This window comes from Molossus molossus, unplaced genomic scaffold (assembly GCF_014108415.1).
Source record: "Molossus molossus isolate mMolMol1 unplaced genomic scaffold, mMolMol1.p scaffold_m16_p_14, whole genome shotgun sequence".
NCBI lineage: Eukaryota > Metazoa > Chordata > Mammalia > Chiroptera > Molossidae > Molossus > Molossus molossus.
The window spans coordinates 79486953-79505866 of NW_023425349.1; positions in this window are offsets into that span (position 1 = coordinate 79486953).

Genomic DNA, 18914 nt, shown 5'->3' on the forward strand with positions numbered 1-18914 from the left:
TCTCTCTTCCTCTCTCTCCCTCCCACTCTATCTTTAAAATAAAGAAGAAGAAGAAGAAAGAAAACAATATGGTGTTACCTCAAAAAATTAAAAATTGAACTGGCTTTTGACCCAGTGATCCCACTTCTAGGAATATACCCTAAGAAGACTGAAACAGCAATCAGGAAGAATATAAGTACCCCTATGTTCATAGCAGCAGTATTTACAATTGCTAAGATGTGGAAGCAGCCAAAGTGCCCATCGGTAGATGAGTGGATAAAAAAGCTGTGGTACATATACACAATGGAGTACTATGCAGCTGTAAGAAAGAAGGATCTCTTATCCTTTGAGATAACATGGAGGGACCTGGAGAGTATTATGGAAAATGAAATAAGCCAGTCAGAGAAAGACAAGTACCCCCTGATCTCACTTATTTATGGAACATAATGAGCAAAATAAGTTGTGAGCCAAAAGAGATCCAGAGTCATAGAAGTAGGGAACAAACTCACAAACCTCAGAGGGATGGGGTTGGGAGGGGTGGGAAGGGATACACCAAAGAACTTATATGCATGTCTGCACAACCAAGGGACACGGACATGAGGTTGGGGAAGCGGGGGCTGGGAGAGAGAGGGAAGGAAGGAGTCAATGGGGAAAAGGGGGGCATCTGTAATACTTTCAACAATAAATTTTAAAAAAAACCTCTTTTTAAAATAAGTTATTGAATAAAATGAATCACAGCATTTTTCTAATTATAAATTATACCTCTTGATCCACACATGTGAAGGAGGTTCCATATTCCTTGGAGATTATATTCACAAGAGAACTGGTGCCGTGTCTGACACATTTGGTAACTGTGATGTGCTGATTACGTGGTTCAGTCCTGGGCACACAAATGCCACTGCTAAGAAAGGCACCAGGGGAAGCTGAGGACCTCCTTCAACTCTTCACACCCACTAGTCCACTGTCTCTGTTCCCACCCACAGCTCAGTGCGTATTAAGCAGATAAGAAGAAAAAAAGCTCAGGACCTACAAGAAGCCAGGCCTGAGGAAGAAACTAACATGAGCAAGGATGTTTTTTGAAGCTCATTTGGTGAGTTAAAGAGAAAAATTTGTGTCTCCTAAGTATAGTTCAGTATACCACTTCTCCCTCAGGGGACACCCCTGGTTATGGAGGACTCTTTGCCCCAGAGTTTAATAACGAGAGGCCATAATTCCTTTTAAAGAAAGTTTTCTTCCAGAATTTTATGGGCTTGCTTTGGTTTTGTTTTTGTTTTTTAAATAGCAGAAATAGGCACTCTTGCTCTTGTAATCCTTGTGTTAAGTCTACACTGGTATCAGACAGGTATGGGCTTTGTATTGCAATAAAACAGTTGGTTAATTTTTGTCTCATCTGATAATATGCACGGGCAGCTGATCTTACCAAACCCTGATGACAAGCAGGAATCATATGTGAATCGTAAGTTACATCAGTGCGAAATATGCACTCTCAGCAGCCAGGGTCCCAGCTATTCTTTCTGAACCTTCCGACTCTGTCAACAGGTGCATCTAGAAGCTCTTGGTGGGACAACGACAACAAAGGTGAAGCAAGAGGAATGGAAGGTCCCTAAGAAGGAAAACAGTCCTACAGAGGGTCCAGGACAGATCACCAAGGAAAGACTGCACTTCACAAGCTGTGTAACAGGAGCGAGGCAGTAGTTCTCCGGTGCACATGATGCGCATTTGAAGAAAGCGGTCACTTGCCTTTTGATGGGTAGAGAGAATGGATATGAACAATCAAGTATCAGGAAAGAAAAAGGCTGCCAGTGGCATTACATATGCCTGTCATTATGGGAAAGTCCAATGTGTTCTGAAAACAGGTTCAGGCTTAGTTATAAGGCAAGGACAGACGTAAATAGACAGCAAAGGGAATATGTGGGAGAGCTTCCCAGCACCAGCCTTCAGAGCTCTTGTGGAACATGTGATTTTTATACCTGAGGAGCTGACTATTGCTGAGAACCATGGAAGGCAGGAGGCTCTTTTAGAGAGATTAGAAAAGGAAGAAAAGCCATCTTTGGAAATGGAAAAGAATAAAATAAAAAAGCATGGCGACAGCAATGATTTAGAAGGCTAACCTTAATTTCAGTCTTGGAAATGGCATGAAAACAACTCATTAGGAACCTTAAGTCACTAAGCACAGCATGAGGAAAATCACAGTGTGCTAGATCACTTCAATTTTCTTCATCAGGGAAGTAATGTCATGCACATAAAAACACTGTCTGTATGCAATCCATCTGAACTCAAGTAGGTTATATAATTCTGTGCATGAATTTTTTTTAGTAAACTAAGCATGTCTCAGTGTCATACAGTGATTAGTGAGTGATGGGTAGGTCACAAAGGTCTAAAAGAGTTGTTGTTTGACTACAAAAATGTGAGCAATGTCCCCCAGGGATTAACACTAATGTTGTTCAGCAAAACAGAGTATCTAAGAATCTTGTGTTTTATTGACTTAGGTGACCTGCCTTGAATCAGTTAGTGCACACTAATAGAATAAAGTCAATGGCCTTGACTCACACTTCTCAGGCTCTGGTTCCCATTCATTTATTATAGGTCTTATCGCTTACAAATGCACTCCCTTAATATTTCTTTGGTGTCTCATCTTGCTGATAAACATTGCTAAGTGAAAGAAGCCAGCCTGAAAAGGTTACTTCCTGTCAGTACAACCATGTGACATTCTGGAAAAGGCAAAACTGTGGAGACAGTAAGAAGATCAGTGGTTGTCTGGGGCTGGGGGAGGGGAGGGGCATGCTCAGGTGGAATGCAGAGGATTTTTAGGGCAGTGAAACTAGTCTTATGATACTATAATTGTGGATCGCCATCATTACACAGTTGTCCAAACACACAAAACGCACAACTCCAAGAGTGAATCCTAAGGTTAACCATAGACTTTGAATGATGGTAATGATGAGTCAGGGTAGATGATAACATAGCTTATAACAGTTGCACCTCTCTGGCAGGGACGTTGATGATGGGGGAGGCTATGCATGTGCGAGAGAAGAGGCCATATGGAAAATCTCTGCAACATCCCCTCAATTTTGCTGTGAACCTAAAACTACTCTAAAGATCGAAGCCTTTAAAAAATACTAACCAATACATTTTGAAAATATTCATCAAATATCACATTAAAAAAGTAATGTAATGAGTCAGATAGAGCATCTTTGTTTGTTAATAAGGAGACAGAGGTTGAGATCTTCAGCACCTGCCCACAGTTATCTGGCCGGAGGTTCCTACCTGGCTAGGGCTATAGTCTCTAGATCAAGCCAAGGCACAGGCATCCTCTGCTAAGGGTGCCTGGCCTGAGAAACTCGACGTGGGGTCCTCACATTTTCAGTGGTGGAAATACGTCATAAGGGCACTTCTCAAATCATTGTACTGTGGTACTGTCTGAGTTGGCCTGTTGAAATGGGATGAAAATGAAAAGGCTGTAGTAACAGCCAACCTCAATATAGAGATCTGTTCTTATAAAAATATGACTGGTTTCTCCCATCCAGAGAGAATACAACAGAAGGAAATGAATAGATTTTGATTAAAGCAAGAGTCTTGTTTCCTCATAAAAAAAATTGGATCATGCCTACAGAAATAATTAAATACCCAAATAGGTTTATTAGGGAAGAGGCCATAGGAAGTACTGTATGAAGGACACATTGGCCAGGGGCAGGGGCCAGCTCAAAGTCCTCTTGACTTGGTATCTAGCTCTGTAATCTGATGGGCAAATGTCATCAAGGAGGAAAAGAGGGTGAGGTGGATGTCCTCACCTCTGAAGTTTACAGTTACCTATTTTAATAGAAAAAATGAAAATGTTATGTTTCATTTGTGCAGTTTCACTGATCAGAACCCAGCTGGTCTCTTCAAAATGAATCCATGGAAAGTGGAGGCTCCTCTGCAGGAAGCATCATAACATGAGCTTTTTCACAAGACATATGTCACACAAGAAAGAGGACTGAGCTAGGCAGACACTTTGGGGCCACAAGTTGGTGTTTTAACAAGAGAAGGCAGATACTTACATTTTGCAACACACTTGATTAAACAGGAAGAACCCTTGATTTGATAGAAAATAACTACTGTTGCTAAGCTTCTTTAAAAGAATAAGACCTTTGCCTGGACAGTGTGGCTCAGTGGTTGAGCGTCAACCCATGCACCTAGAAGTTGCCGGTTCGATTCCCTGTCAGGGCACATGCCTAATTTGTGGGTCCGATCTCCAGCGAGAGGCATGCAGGAGGTGGCCAATCAATGTTCTCTCTCATCAATATCCTCTCTCATAGATGTTTCTCTCTCTCTCTCTCTTTCTCTCTCTCTCTCTCTCTTTCTTCTTCTCTCGCTAAAATCAATAAAGAAAAAAATTTAAAAAAAAACAAAAAAAGGGAATAAGACCTTCAGGGTAAGGGTAATATAGGTCAATTAGCAATTCCACAAGGACACACCGGAGACTTTTAAAGGGCAGCTTTGTGTACAGTTAATCTAAGTGCGAGGATAAGGTGCACTCAAATGTCAAATACTGAGACATTTAGGACAGCTGCATGGGGAAGACAAGTCACAGCATTAACCTGATGGAACATTAAGAGAAGAGACTTTTATCCCCTCCAATCCAACGCTAACCCACTCTTAATTTTCAAAGTACATCAAATTAAAACTACACATTGCTATTCAGGAAATTAAACTAAATTAAAAATCAGCCAGTTCTCAAGTGTTCATATTAAGGCTATGATGTACTCTGAGGATATTGCTAATGAACTTTCAAAATGTAACCACACCAGGGCTTTGCTATATCCTTTAGTTTATGCATACATAGTTCTTTGAAACCCACACAGATACTATGTTACATTCTAAACGGGTATCATCCTCACTCCAACTTATTTAAAAAGCGTACATGAACAGACATCCTCTCAGTGCATTAAACCTAACATTGTATCCATTTGAAAAGAGCAAAGGAAATGAAAATATTGCTTACAAAGGATCTTATTATATAATTTTGTCAGCTCATTGTTTCATAAAAGAAAAGGAACCATAATATTAGAGCACAGTGACATTAGCAAAATTATCAAGAATTCAACTAATGCTGATCTATATTTCAGATTTGATGATATGATTATAGGCTTCCCTTGTGCTGCGGGATTTGGTTCTTTGCAAAAGCAGGAACTGCTTCTGCCCTGCAGCCTTGTCTGAACAGAGTAGCTGTTCTGGCAGACAGATGCTGTGGACACATACACGCCTAAGTACTGCCAGGAATTTAATGGAGTATAAGAAAGGGGATCACCTGAACACTTTCCATCTTTTTAGGAAATTAAGATACATAAGTAAAAAAGAAAAAAAAAAAAGTAGTATAAATGAATATCCTCTATTTCTACAACCTATATTCCATTTCTTCATTTACAACCTATGTTGTTTAGACAGAGAATTAGCAAGCTAAAAAGCATTATAAAATAAATACTATTTTATACAAAAACGTACGTTTTAATTGGATAATAGTTAATGAATTATAACTGGCAAACTACAAGATATAGTCAATGAAATAGTGTAAGTTTACTTATCTAAAATGATATCCTTAAACTCTGTGCCTGCTCTCTCACCTAGGAAATGGAATAAAAATATCTATCATACACAGAGTTTTGGAGAAGAAAATGAGGTACTAGTGATAAGGCACTCACTAATACACAATGGCTGGTACATCATACATTTTAAACAAGCATTTTCCTAGGGAATGTGCTCTGGTAGGGCCAGGAGGCTCAGTGATTGCAATGAGAACCGTCTGTGGAGTCTTGCATCTGGCTTTTTGGAGCAGGAGTATTTGGTGAGCTGGAAGGGAGCGCATGAATGTGCCTGAAGGAGCTGGGCTTGCTCTTCCACGCCCAGCGGAGGCATCGGAGCACCAAGGCCCCAGCCCAAAAGGATCCGGAGTCTTAGGACAGTGCCCAGATAGCTGTGAAAGAAGGATCTCTTTAAGCCTTGGCACTATTTAAAGCACCAGGATTCTGCAGCAGTGGGTGTGGGACTGGGGGGAGAAACCCAGGATTGACTGAGCTGGAATTTGTTACCAGTGACTTAAAGACCAGGAGAAGTTAGTACAGAGATAATAAAGAGATTTGCTCTTTCTTGTTTATCCCTGTTGGAGGAATGATGTTTCACAACAATCATGATTGTTTTCATCATCCCCCCATTTCTCTGGCTAGCCACCAACTCTGCCCTGCCTGGGCTGGGACAGCTGAGGCGCATTCCCAACACATGCCTGGTGACAGAGAGAGAAACGACAAAGGCATTACGCTCCATGCGTGTCTGTGCGAAGGGGGTGCTTCCTTTTCCACGTTTGCTCCTGCAAGAGCAGAATAAACAGAGAGGAGCACAAGAAAACCCAGGATCTGTTGTTGCCCTAAGGCTCTTCAAGCAAGACGTTTCTTTGTAATTTGTTATGCGTCAACTATATTCATGAATTTCACATTCTACTACACAGAATATTCATGCTTGTTTAATGAGGAAAAAAAGTTCCTCCCACGTACCTCCTACCTCAAATTTTCAAGTAAAGCTGCTGTTCCAGGAAGATGTGCTTATTTGTAGATTTGCATACTGCTGAGCACCTTCATTGTAATCTTACCCCAGTTTGAGAAGCATGTTTTTTGTTTTCCCCCTTAAATAATAGTCATTGAATTGTTTCCTTAAATCACAGAAACAATGTATGCTAAAGGTTAACAAGCTGAAAAATATAAAGAAGTACAAAACAAAATAACTCAAATGAAAAGCCACAGTTGATACAGAGAAGTCTGCGATGTTTGTGATCCAGACAAAAGTCACAGTTGCCATTTCTGCCTGCAATTATTTTTTTAAAAAATGTATTTGTGTATAATTCTGAGAGATTTTCTCACATGTGCAGATCCCTATAACCACCACTACGATTAATATACAGGGCGGATCCATCACCTCAAAGATGCAGTCTCTTATTTATTTTTAATTTCATTGTTTGTTTGTTTCCTTTATTGATTTTTAGAGAGAAAGGAAGTGAGAGGAGAGAGAGATAGAAGGTGCTGTCTCCTTATAACCACCCTTCTTCCCTGTCCATATTACCCCAGCTACCTCTTGGGTGACTTCTGTCTCTATAATTGTCATTTCAAGAATCTTGCAATATGAAACTTTTCCGATACTGATTTTGGTTGTTATTTCACTCAATAAGATCCATCTAAATTGTTGCAAGAATCCAAAGTTTGTTCCTTTGTATTGCTGAGTATAATTGGCATGCATGTACCACAGCTTAACTCTGTCCTCTGAGGGACATTTATGTTGTTTCCAGTCTCTGGCTCTTACAACTAAAACTGACATGAATATTCACATGTAGGCTTCTGTGTAAACATGTTTTCCTCTGTATAAAATAAATGCCTAGGAGTACATTACTGGGTGTGGAAATTATACATTCACATTATTTTTTAAAAGACTGCCACACTGAGGGGCTAAACCATTATACAGAACTCAACATAAATCATTGTGAAGATTTATGACTTTACATCCTTGACGGCATGTGATACTATCTTTTATTTTAGCTGTTCAAGTACAGGGATAATGATATCTCACTGCAGTTTTATTTTGCATTTCCTTAATGGCTAATGATTTTAAACATCTTTTCATGTGCTTATTTGCCATTTGTATATATTTATTAGATATTTAGTAAAAAAAAAATTCTAAGTCCTTTTACTACTTTTCAATTGGTTTATTTGTTTTCTTATTGTTGAGGTTAGAGAGATCTTTCTATATTACGCATATATGTCTTTTGTTAGATACAAGATTTGGAAATATTTTCTCTAATCAGTGACTTGGCTTTTATCCTCTTAACAGGGCCATTTGCTGTTTTATCCTCTTAACAGCAAAGCATTTCAATTTTGATAAAATCTAATTTATCCTTTTTAAAAAATGTTTTTGGTGTTTTGTCTAAGACATCTTGACCTAACTCTAGGTCATATTTTCTCTATGATGTTTTCTAACACTTTTATAGTTTACATTTTCCATTGAGTTCTATAATTCATTTTTGAGCTAATATTTTGTTATAACATATTAGTTTTATGTTGAGTTTCATTTTTTTTTTGGGGGGGGGGGTACAGTGTCCAACTGTCCCAACACCATTTGTTCAAAAGACGCTTCTTCATTGAACGGTGAACCTTTGTCAAAATTCAATTGAGAATGTTTATGTACATGTGTTTCTGAGTCAAGAAGCATTATTGTGATAAAGCTATTTAATACTTACCAGTGTAAACTGAGTCTATAAAACCTCATTTGGTATAGCAATATATTTAAAATATTTTGCCTATTTTTAGTATGCATTTTCAAACAAAAAAATTATATACTTAAAATTACTGAAAAAGACAATTTTAGGATGACCATACATCCTACAGAATGACTTCTTTTGGTAACTCTTTAAGTAGCCAAGTACTCTAATCTAATAAAATATGGTCCAATTTATTAAAAATGTTTCTGGATTTCACAAAGTTTTTATAATGCTCATATATTACTTTTATAAATGGGAAGGAATCATATTTAATGATAACTGCTAGTATTTATCTAGAAAAGATGACTCTCTAAATTAAAATGAAAATTTAAGGTTAAAAATAAAATACAGGAAAACAAATTTTAATTTTACTAAATTTGTAGGGTCCAGGCTTCATCTGTCATTCATATTATTTGTTTCTCTTAAGTCTACTGAACACCAACCACAATGATAGCCCTTTCCAGAGTTCTGTGAGGTAAACATGCAAATGCCTGACAGTTCTCAGTGGTTACAAACTAAAACGTTCCTTCACCTTTAATTCAGAGTAATTTTTTCCCTAATTTTTAATGAATGGAAACAGGTATTTAAAATTACATTGCAAACAAAGCATTGAAAAGACAAGTAGAGACTACAGTCTTATATGTAGCTGTTATAGCTGAATATGGTTATTAAAAGATCATTTTTAAAATACTGAAGTTCAACAACCATATTATTTTCTGTTCAGCCTCTCTTTATGATAATTCTTAAATGTTTAAATGTCCCAGTTAGTTGGTGACTATAATATATACCTTTTAGGAAACAGCAAAATATGTTAATTGGACTAATAATGATTCATAAGTTTAATTAAATATATTGGGGTGACATTAGATAATTAAATTATACAGGCTTCAAGCATACATTTCTTTTTTTAATTTTTTATTTTTATTTGTTATGTTTCTCCTTTTTTACCCCATTGGCACCCCCCTCCCCATCCCCCTCCGCCGCCTCCCCAGTTTTGTTGCCCATGTTCATTGGTTATGCATACATGCATATAAATTCTGTGGTTTATCTCTTCCCACCACCCCCACCCCCTCTTCTGAGGGATGTCAGTCTGTGCCCTACTTCTATGTTTCTGGGGCTACCATATTGCTCAGACTGTTATGTTCATTATATTCCCTATATAAGGGAGATCATGTGGTATTTGTCTTTTTCTGCTTGGCTTATTTCACTTAGGATAATACTTTCCAGGTCCCTCCATGTTGTCTCAAAGGATAAGAGATCTTTCTTTCTTGCAGCTGCATAGTACTCCATTTTGTATATGTACCACTGCTTTTTTATCCATTCGACTACTGATGGACACTTGGGTTGTTTTCAGATCTTAGCTATTGTAAATAGTGCTGCGATGAACATGGGGATACATATATTCTTCCTGATTGGTGTTTCAGTCTTCTTAGGGTATATTCCTAGAAGCAGGATCACTGGGTCAAATGGAAGTTCAATTTTTAATTTTTTGAGGTAACACCATATTGTTTTCCATAGTGGCTGCACCAGTCTGCATTCCCACCAGCAGTGTACTAGAGTCCCCTTTTCTCCACTCCCTCGCCAACACGTTGTTTGATGATTTGTTGATGGCGGCCATTCTGACAGGTGAGAGGTTATACCTCACTGTTGTTTTAACTTGCATCTCTCTGATGATTAGTGATGTTGAGCATTTCTTCATATGTCTCTTGGCCATTTGTATGTCCTGTTTGGAAAGGTGTCTATTCAGCTCCTCTGCCCATTTTTCAATTGGGTTCTTTGTCTTCCTTTTGTTGAGTTGTATGAGCACTCTATATATATTGGAAATTAAGCCCTTATCTGATACATCATTGGCAATGATGTTCTCCCATACAGTGGGTTGCCTTTCCATTTTTATGACTGTTTCATTTGCTGTGCAGAAGCTTTTTAGTTTGATGTAGTCCCATGTGTTTATTTTTTCCTTTGTTTCTATTGCCTTAGGTGATGTATCAGTGAAAATTCTGCTGCATATGATGTCCGAAATTTTGATGCCTACATTTTTTTCTAGAATTTTTATGAATAGATGGGTCACATTTAAGTCTTTTATCCATTTTGAGTTAATTTTTGTGTATGGTGTAAGTTGATGGTATAGTTTCATTTTTATGCATGTAGCTGTCCAATTTTCCCAACACCATTTATTAAAGAGGCTGTCTTTACTCCACTGTATGCTCTTGCCACCTTTGTCAAATATTAATTGAGCGTATTGCCTTGGGTCCATTTCTGGGTTCTCAGTTCTGTTTCACTGGTCTATATGCCTGTTCTTGTGCCATTATCAGGCTGTTTTGATTGCAGTGGCTTTGTAGTATAATCTGAAATCTAGTGATGTGATCCCACCTACTTTGTCCTTCTTTTTCAAAATTGCTGTGGCTATTCGGGGACGTTTTTGGTTCCATATGAACTTTTGTAGTATTTGTTCTAGTTCTGTGAAATATGTCATTGGCATTTTGATGGGGATTCCATTGAATTTATAGACTGCTTTGGGTAGTATGGACATTTTAATGATGTTAATTCTTCCAATCCATGAACACGGTATGTGCTTCCACTTTTTCATATCTTCCTCTATTTCTTTTTTCAATGTCCTGTAGTTTTCTGCAAATAGGTCCTTTACTTCTTTGGTTAAGTTTATTCCTAGGTATCTTAATTTTTTTGCCGCGATGGTAAATGGGATTGTTTTTTCAGTTTCTCTTTCTGTGAGTTCATCATTCGTGTTTACGAATGCCATCAATTTCTTGATGTTAACTTTGTATCCTACTACTTTGCCAAATTCATTTATTAAGTCTAACAGAATTTTGATGAAGTCTTTCGGGTTTTCTATGTATAGTATCATATCATCTGCAAAATGACAGTCTCACTTCCTCCTTTCCAATTTGGATCCCTTTTATTTTTTCCTCATGTCTGATTGCTGTGGCTAAGACTTCCAGTACTATGTTAAATAAGAGTGGCGAAAGTGGACATACCTGTCTTGTTTTTGTTCTTAATGGAAATGTTTTTAGTTTCTGCCCATTGAGTATGATGTTGGCTGTAGGTCTTTCATATATGGCCTGTATTATGTCGAGATATGATCCCTCTATTCCGACCTTGCTGAGTGATTTTATCAGAAATGGATGCTGGATTTTGTCGAATGCTTTTTCAGCATCTATTGATATGATCATGTGGTTTTTATTCTTCATTTTATTTATGTGGTGTATCACATTTCTTGATTTGTGAATATTGTACCAGCCTTGCATCCCTGGGATGAATCCCACTTGGTCATGGAGAATAATGTTTTTGATGTATTGAGGATTTGATTTGCTAGTATTTTGTTCAGGATTTTGGCATCTATGTTCATCAGGGATATTGGCCTGTAGTTTTCTTTCTTTGTAGTGTCTTTTTCTGGTTTTGGAATTAGAATTATGCTGGCCTCATAAAACAGGTTTGGAAGTCTTCCTTCTTCTTGAATTTTTGAAATAGTTTGAGGAGAATTGGTGTTAGTTCTTTTCTGAATGTTTGGTAAAACCCATCCGTGAAGCCATCTGGGCCTGGGCTTTTGTTTGCTGAGAGAGGCTTGATTACATCCTCAATTTCCTTAGTTGTTATTGGTCTGTTCAAGTTTTCTACCTCTTCCAGCTCCAGATTTGGGAGACTGTGTGTTTCTAGAAATTTGTCCATTTCACTTAGATTGTCAAATTTGTTGCCATATAGTTGTTCATAGTAGCTGTTAACGATCTTTTGTAATTCTGTGGTATCAGTTGTTACTTCTCCTCTTTCATTTCTGATTTTGTGTATTTGGGTTCTCTCTCTCTGTTTCTTGGTGAATCTAGCTAAGGGTCCATCAATTTTGTTTATCTTTTGAAAAACCAGCTCTTTGTTTCATTGATCCTTTGAATTGTTTCTTTGGTCTCTATGTCATTTATTTCTGGTCTGACCTTTACTATTTCCTTCCTTCTACTTGCTCTGGGGTTTCTTTTTGTTTGCTTTCTAATTCTTTAAGTTGTGAGTTTAGACAGTCAATTAGAAATTTTTCTTGTTTCTTGACGTAGGACTGTAGTGCAATGAACTTCCCTCTCAGAACTGCTTTCGCTGCATCCCATAGATTTTGTGTTGTTTTGTGTTCATTTTCGTTGGTTTCCAGGAAGTTTTTAATTTCTTCCTTGATATCCTTGGTAACCCATTCATTGTTTAATAACTTGCTATTTAGCCTCCATGTGTTAAAATGTCTTTGCATGTTCTTGTTGCAATTGATTTCTACTTTCATGCCATTGTGATCTGAGAAGATGCTTGATATGATTTCAATCTTCTTGAACTCATAGAGATTTAGTTTGTGTCCTATCATGTGGTGTATCTTTGAGAATGCCCCATGTGCACTTGAGAAGAATGTGAATTCTGTAGTTCTGGGGTGTAATTCTCTGTAGATATCTATTAAATCCACTTGGTCTAATGCTTCATTTAGAGTCTCTGTTTCCTTGATAATTTTTTGTTGAGATGATCTATCCAGTGCGGTCAATGGGGTATTGAAGTCCCCTTCTGTGATTGTATTGCTGTCGATTTCTCCTTGGAAGTCCTCCAGAAGATTTTTAATATATTTTGGTGCTCCTATATTGGGTGCTTATATGTTTATCAAAGTTATATCTTCCTATTGGATAGATCCTTTCAGTATTATGTAAGTGGCCTTCTTTGTCTCTAGTTATAGTCTTCATTTTGAAATCTATTTTATCAGATATGTGTATTGCTACCCCAACTTTTTTTTCCTTTGCATTTGCTTGGAATATTTTTTTCCATCCTTTCACCTTCAACCTATGTGAGTCTTTTGTTGTGAGGTGGGTCTCTTGAAACAACATATAGTTGAGTCATGCTTTCTTATCCAATCAGCTACTCTGTGTCTTTTTAGGGGAGCATTCAGTCCATTTACATTTAAGGTGATTATTGATATGTACTTATTTAATGCCATTTTTTTTGGTGTGGTTATATTTTTCTTCCTATTTCTTCTACTAATTACAGTAGTCCTTTTAACATTTCTTGCAATGCTGGTTTGGTGCTAATGTATTCCCTTAGCCTTTTTTTGTCTGGGAAGCTCTTTATTTGACCTTCTATTTTGAATGATAGCCTTGCTGGGTTGAGTAGTGTTGGATTCAGATCCTTGTTTTTCATGACCTTGATTACTTCATGCCGTTCCTTTTTGGCCTGTAGTGTTTTTGTGAGACGTCAGCTGAGAGCCTTATGGGGTTTCCTTTGTAGGTAACCTGTTGCTTCTGTCTTGCTGCTTTTAGGATTCTCTCTTTGTCTTTAATTTTTGGCATTTTAATTATTATGTGTCTTGGTGTGGGCCTGTTTGGGTTCTTCTTACTTGGGGCTCTCTGTGCTTCTTGAACTTGAATGCCTTCTTCCTTCACCAAATTAGGGAAGTTTTCTGTCACTATTTCTTTGAATATATTTTCTATCCCTTGCTCATTTTCTTCTTCTTCGGGGACTCCTATGATGCGAATATTATTTCGTTTCCAGTTGTCCCACAGTTCTCTTAAGCTGTCTTCCTGTTTTTTAATTGTTTTTTTCCTTTTGGTTTTCTGATTGGTTGATTTTTTTCTACCCTGTCTTCTAATTCACTGATCCAGTCCTCAGCTTTCTGTACTCTTCTTTGTAGACCTTCCAATATGTTTTTTATAGCTTTTTTTTATAACTTTTTCTTTCTTTTTTTTTTTCTTTGATATTTTGTTCAGATAGAGTGGGAGAGATAGAGAGAGAAAGAGAGAGAGAGAGAGAGAAACATCCACGTGAAAGGGACACATCGAGTGGTTGTCACCCTCACAACCCAACCAGGGCCGGGGACAAACTGCAACCGAGGTACATGCCCCTAGTGGGAACCGAGCCCAGGTTTCTCTGGAACGCAGGCCGACACTCCAACCGCAGAGTCAAACCGGCCAGGGCTGTTTTTTATTTCTAATATGTCATTTTTGATCTCTTCTTGATGGTTTTTAATTTCCAATTGGTTTATTTTCAGCATCTCTATGTCCTTACTCATGCTGTTGAGCTTTCTCAAGAGCATGGCTGTGAATTCTAGCTCTGTTAACTTGCCTAACTGCTCCACATTGATCTCACCTTCCGTGGAGGTCTCTTGCTCTTTCATTTGGCTTCTGTTTCTGTGTTTCACCATTTTGGCTATCACTGTGGGCTTTGGAGCCTGTGAAGTTTTCCCTGTGGCTGTTGGTGTTTTGCTGTTTGTGGCTCCCTCTCCTGGGTTTAGATGAGAAAGGGAGGACCCACAGTAAACACCACTGTCAAGTCTTACTTTCCTGGTTAAAGTTGGTAGCCCAGGAAAGGTACTGTTATCCTCTAGCTTTTTGCCTGGAAGCCAGCAGTCAAGGTTACTTGCAGAGTTTTTGGTTGTCTGGTGATTGAAAACTTCCTCAGGTGCTCAGCATAAGGTGATTTCATGAGGGTGGGGCAGATGCTGGTTGTTAATGAGCCTCAATTAGCATTTCAATGACCCACAGGGTGAGGTTGGATCTCTGAGGGAGGGGCTGCTGCCTCTCCCCAGAGCCCTGGGAAGGAGCAATATGGCCACCGTCCTGTGTGGCAGCAACTCAGCAAAAGCTCTGAGCGCCCTCCAAATTCTGAGTGTCCCGACACAGTTCCAGTCCAGTCTGCCCTCCCTCTGCTGGAGCCCACGGTGAGTGGCTGTGCCTTTTTTAGCCTCTGTCCGGGCTCTGCACTATGGAGCCACTTGGGAGTATAACCCGAGGGCGCTGCTCCCAGCTAAGGCCGCTGCTGTCTATGGGCTCCCAGTCCCGGTCTCGCCTTCGCAATCCTATCAGGATTGAGTCAGTGTCCCTAGTTATATGGTCCTTGCAAGCTGCTTTTCTGTTGCTTTTCCCCATTGATTTGTCTGTGTTTTAGTTGTAATTCCAGTTTGGTTCTGGGAGACGGTCTGTGTAGCTTCCGTTCACTCCGCTGCCATTTTGGAATCGCCTCAAGCACACATTTCTGTGCTGCACCGTCTGTATATTGCTCTGTGTGCCCACCACCCAGAATCAAATCTTCTTCCATCACCCTGTATTTGACCCCTTTACCCTTTACTATCCCTCCATCCCCTTTCCCCTTAGAACCCATCATACTGCTGTCCATATTTATGAATCTTCTTTGTTAATTCATTTGTTACTTTCAGTTTTATCCCACATATGAGTGAAATCATGTGGTTCTTGAGTCTGTCTGCCTGACTGTTTTTCGATTAGCATGATATTCTCAAGATCAGTATAGAGGATCCTCAAAAAATTGCTAACAGAGTTATCATAGGACCCAACAACCCCTATTCTGGGTAGCTACCCCCAAAACTCGAAAACATTTATTTGTAAAGATATATGGAGCCCTATGTTCATTGCAGTGCAACTCACAGAAACCAAACCAGCAGCCTCTCAGTGCACGGGATGATGCCCCACCCACTGGGCCACACCAGCTAGGGCTCAACACATTTTCTGAACCTAACTTTATATAGGGATCATTAAATAGTCACTTTACTATATATTAACTGAGAAAAAATTTTTTTCCATCATTAGATAGAGTGGGAGGGAGGGAGAGAGGAAGAGAGAGAGAGAGAGACATTGACATGAGAGAGACACATCGATAAGTTGCCTCCCATACAACCCTGACCAAGGCTGGGGACCAAACTGCAACTGAGGTACCTGCCTTGAACGGAATCAAACCCGCTTCTCTTTGGTCTGCAGGCTGACGCACTAACTGTTGAGCAAAGCTGGCCAGGACTAACTGGGGAAGTATTTAAAGATAAAGCTCTGAATTCAATGGAGCTTTAAAATAAATTTGTATTTTTATTATTATAGTAAAAACTACATGCGTGTGAAAAATGGTAGTGATACTATCTACTGTTTCCAGACAATGTGAGACTCTAGTACGAGAACTTCACCTCCCTGTTTGTCAGAGGTGGAAAGCTCTGCTCCCACGGTGGGAGGTTCGGGGCCACTGCACCCAGCTCTTCCCTCTGTCACTGTAGCCTGTTCGGTCCCAGGTGCCTCCAGGCTCGACCTTGCCTCAAAGCCTCCCACAGCCTGGCCTCTCGCTCTCGGTCGGCTTCCTTCCCAGCTCTATTCTGCTTTCAGAAAGACCTGGTCAGTAACTGCAGGTCATTACAATGGGAGAGTATCACAGACACACCATTCATTCACCACCAGGCAGAATTCTAACAAAGAACAGAGATTCTGTTATCGGGTAGACCTAAGGTTGAATCTGACACACTCTCTGTGACCACAGGGAAACTATCTAATTTATCTCGGTCTGTTTCTGTACAGATAGAAGGTGGGTAATTCCTAACTCACAGGATTAGTGTGGGGATTAAGTACGATAAATTATATGACACTCTCAAACACAATGTCTGCTATATAGTAAGCCCTCAATCACTGGTTTTGTACTTATGAAAACAGGAAATGCCTCAGGAGGGATACTCTTCATGAAATGTCCAATACTTGAAAACAATGACACACTTTCTAAATGGCGGACCAGGCATTTATACATACACAATAACTGATCTGAAGTCAGAACAGTGTTATCCCAGCATACACCACACCGAAACAAATAGAACAGTGGTTATTCTGGAATTCTACTGAGAGGAAAGAGGAAATCTGTGAGTTAGAAACTTGTTTTATTGCCATATTCTCAGCAAACTTTCTGGACAAGTAAGACCTGGTAAAAGACTCCCCTCTGGCAGGTTATTTAAATTAGTAGATGTGACCAAGATGAGTTGGACTAATTTCTAAGCAGGTCAATATGATTCAAGGTAAAAAATACTCCATGAAATAGCAACTGCCCTCAGATCATGAGCAAGAGTCACAGGTTTCTGATGCTCATTATAGAAGATATGTAATGTCGTGAGAATATTTGAAAATAAAAATTGGTTATTAGATCCCTCAGCACAGTAATAGATGAAGTAATCACAAGGATTTTAGTAAGAAAATCATTCCTTCATGCCATTATTGCGTTAGGAAGTCTAGCAATAAGTTTATGAGCACAGTACAGTCTTTTCCATTTTTTTTAAAGGGCAAATATAACACATAGCAATAAAGCAAACTAATGACTCTCTGAAGAAAAATACATCATGAGTCATCAAACAAAAACTAAACAGAGCAAGGCCTAATTTCTCATTAATACGGTTATCTAGACTATGTAATGAAGAAAGAAAGTTCATATAAGTAGAACAAGCAACTTTTCAGCTGTGATAAATCTTTCTTCCATCAACACAATAGATATGCCTAGGCCACTCTAAAATCCATTTCCATCACACACAAAAAACTAGAATTTGTAATTTTATTTGTTTAAAACGTGCTGACAATAGAGATAACTAGAAAAGTTGTGTTCACAATCTGATAAAGGACCGAGGACAGAGACTTACTTCTGTCTCATATGTTACCCTTTATTTCAGTCATACGTCACTGCTATGTATGTTAGCAATCATTTCAGTCATGTGTTTCTGCTCTAGCATGCTATTTAGGCTCACTTAAATCAACCCAGTATTGTTGCAGCGATACTGGTCTGTGAAATACAACTCTCTGACAGTGACTTCTAAACCACAGTGCAAACAGAACATTAGCCAAGAGGTGACAAATCGACACACACTTCACAGTGATGAAGACTCAATTCTCCATGGAAAACAGCTAATAAAACAACTGGAGGGAAACACAACATAAAAACAATCCTGGCAATAAATACATTTAGAAAAGATAGGGCTTGTACAGAATTCACTGTTTTCTGAAGATAATATTCAATGCCCAAAAGGATAATAATTATGTGGTGCATCATGTTTTACACTTTACAAATCTACGTTCAAAATGTAACCATCTTCAAGCATTGTGTGAATCGCACAGTGTGTGCTGCTGTCCCTGATTCTCACACAGTGGACAAGGGTCCGGACTGGCTCCTGACTGCAAATCCGGAGCTCTTTTCCCTCTGCCATGAACTTCACATGAATAGGTCACCTGCAGGGTCCCGCCATTGCCAACGGTAGGACTTTCCCATGTACTCATAACGAAAGAACACATTTACGTTTTTGTCAACCTCAGATGCCCCCTGTGACTCATGTCACGTGACCACCTCTCTTCCCCTCAGAGCAGAGTTACATGAACAGGAAGGTACCAGCCCTCTCTACAGCGCAGTTCCCGCTAGAAAAGACTGAAGGGAAAAACGTTCTACAGTAGTCAGGAAAAGCTCGACTTCTTCTGAGATACTGTATACAATGCCCTTCTCTCTGAAAAATACTGACTGTAGAAATGCCCAGTCCCCCAATTCTCAGCTTCAAGGATGCGCAAGGCAAAATCTGCAACAAAACCAGCCCTCGCCCTGGCCGGTTTGGTTCAGCGGTTAGAGCGTCCACCTGCGGTCCAGAGAGACCCGGGTTCGGTTCCCGCTAAGGGCATTTACCTTGGTTGCAGTTTGTCCCCGGCCCTGGTTGGTCGTGTGGGTGGCAGCCACTCGATGTGTCCCTTTCATGTCGATGTTTCTCTCTCTCTCTTCCTCTTTCTCCCTCCTACTCTATCTGAACAAAAAATGGAAAAAAATGTCCTCGGGTGAGGATAAAAAACAAACAAACAAACAGCTCTCCATATGGCTTGTCTGTCCGTGTTCCCTCTGCCCGTCTTATTCAACC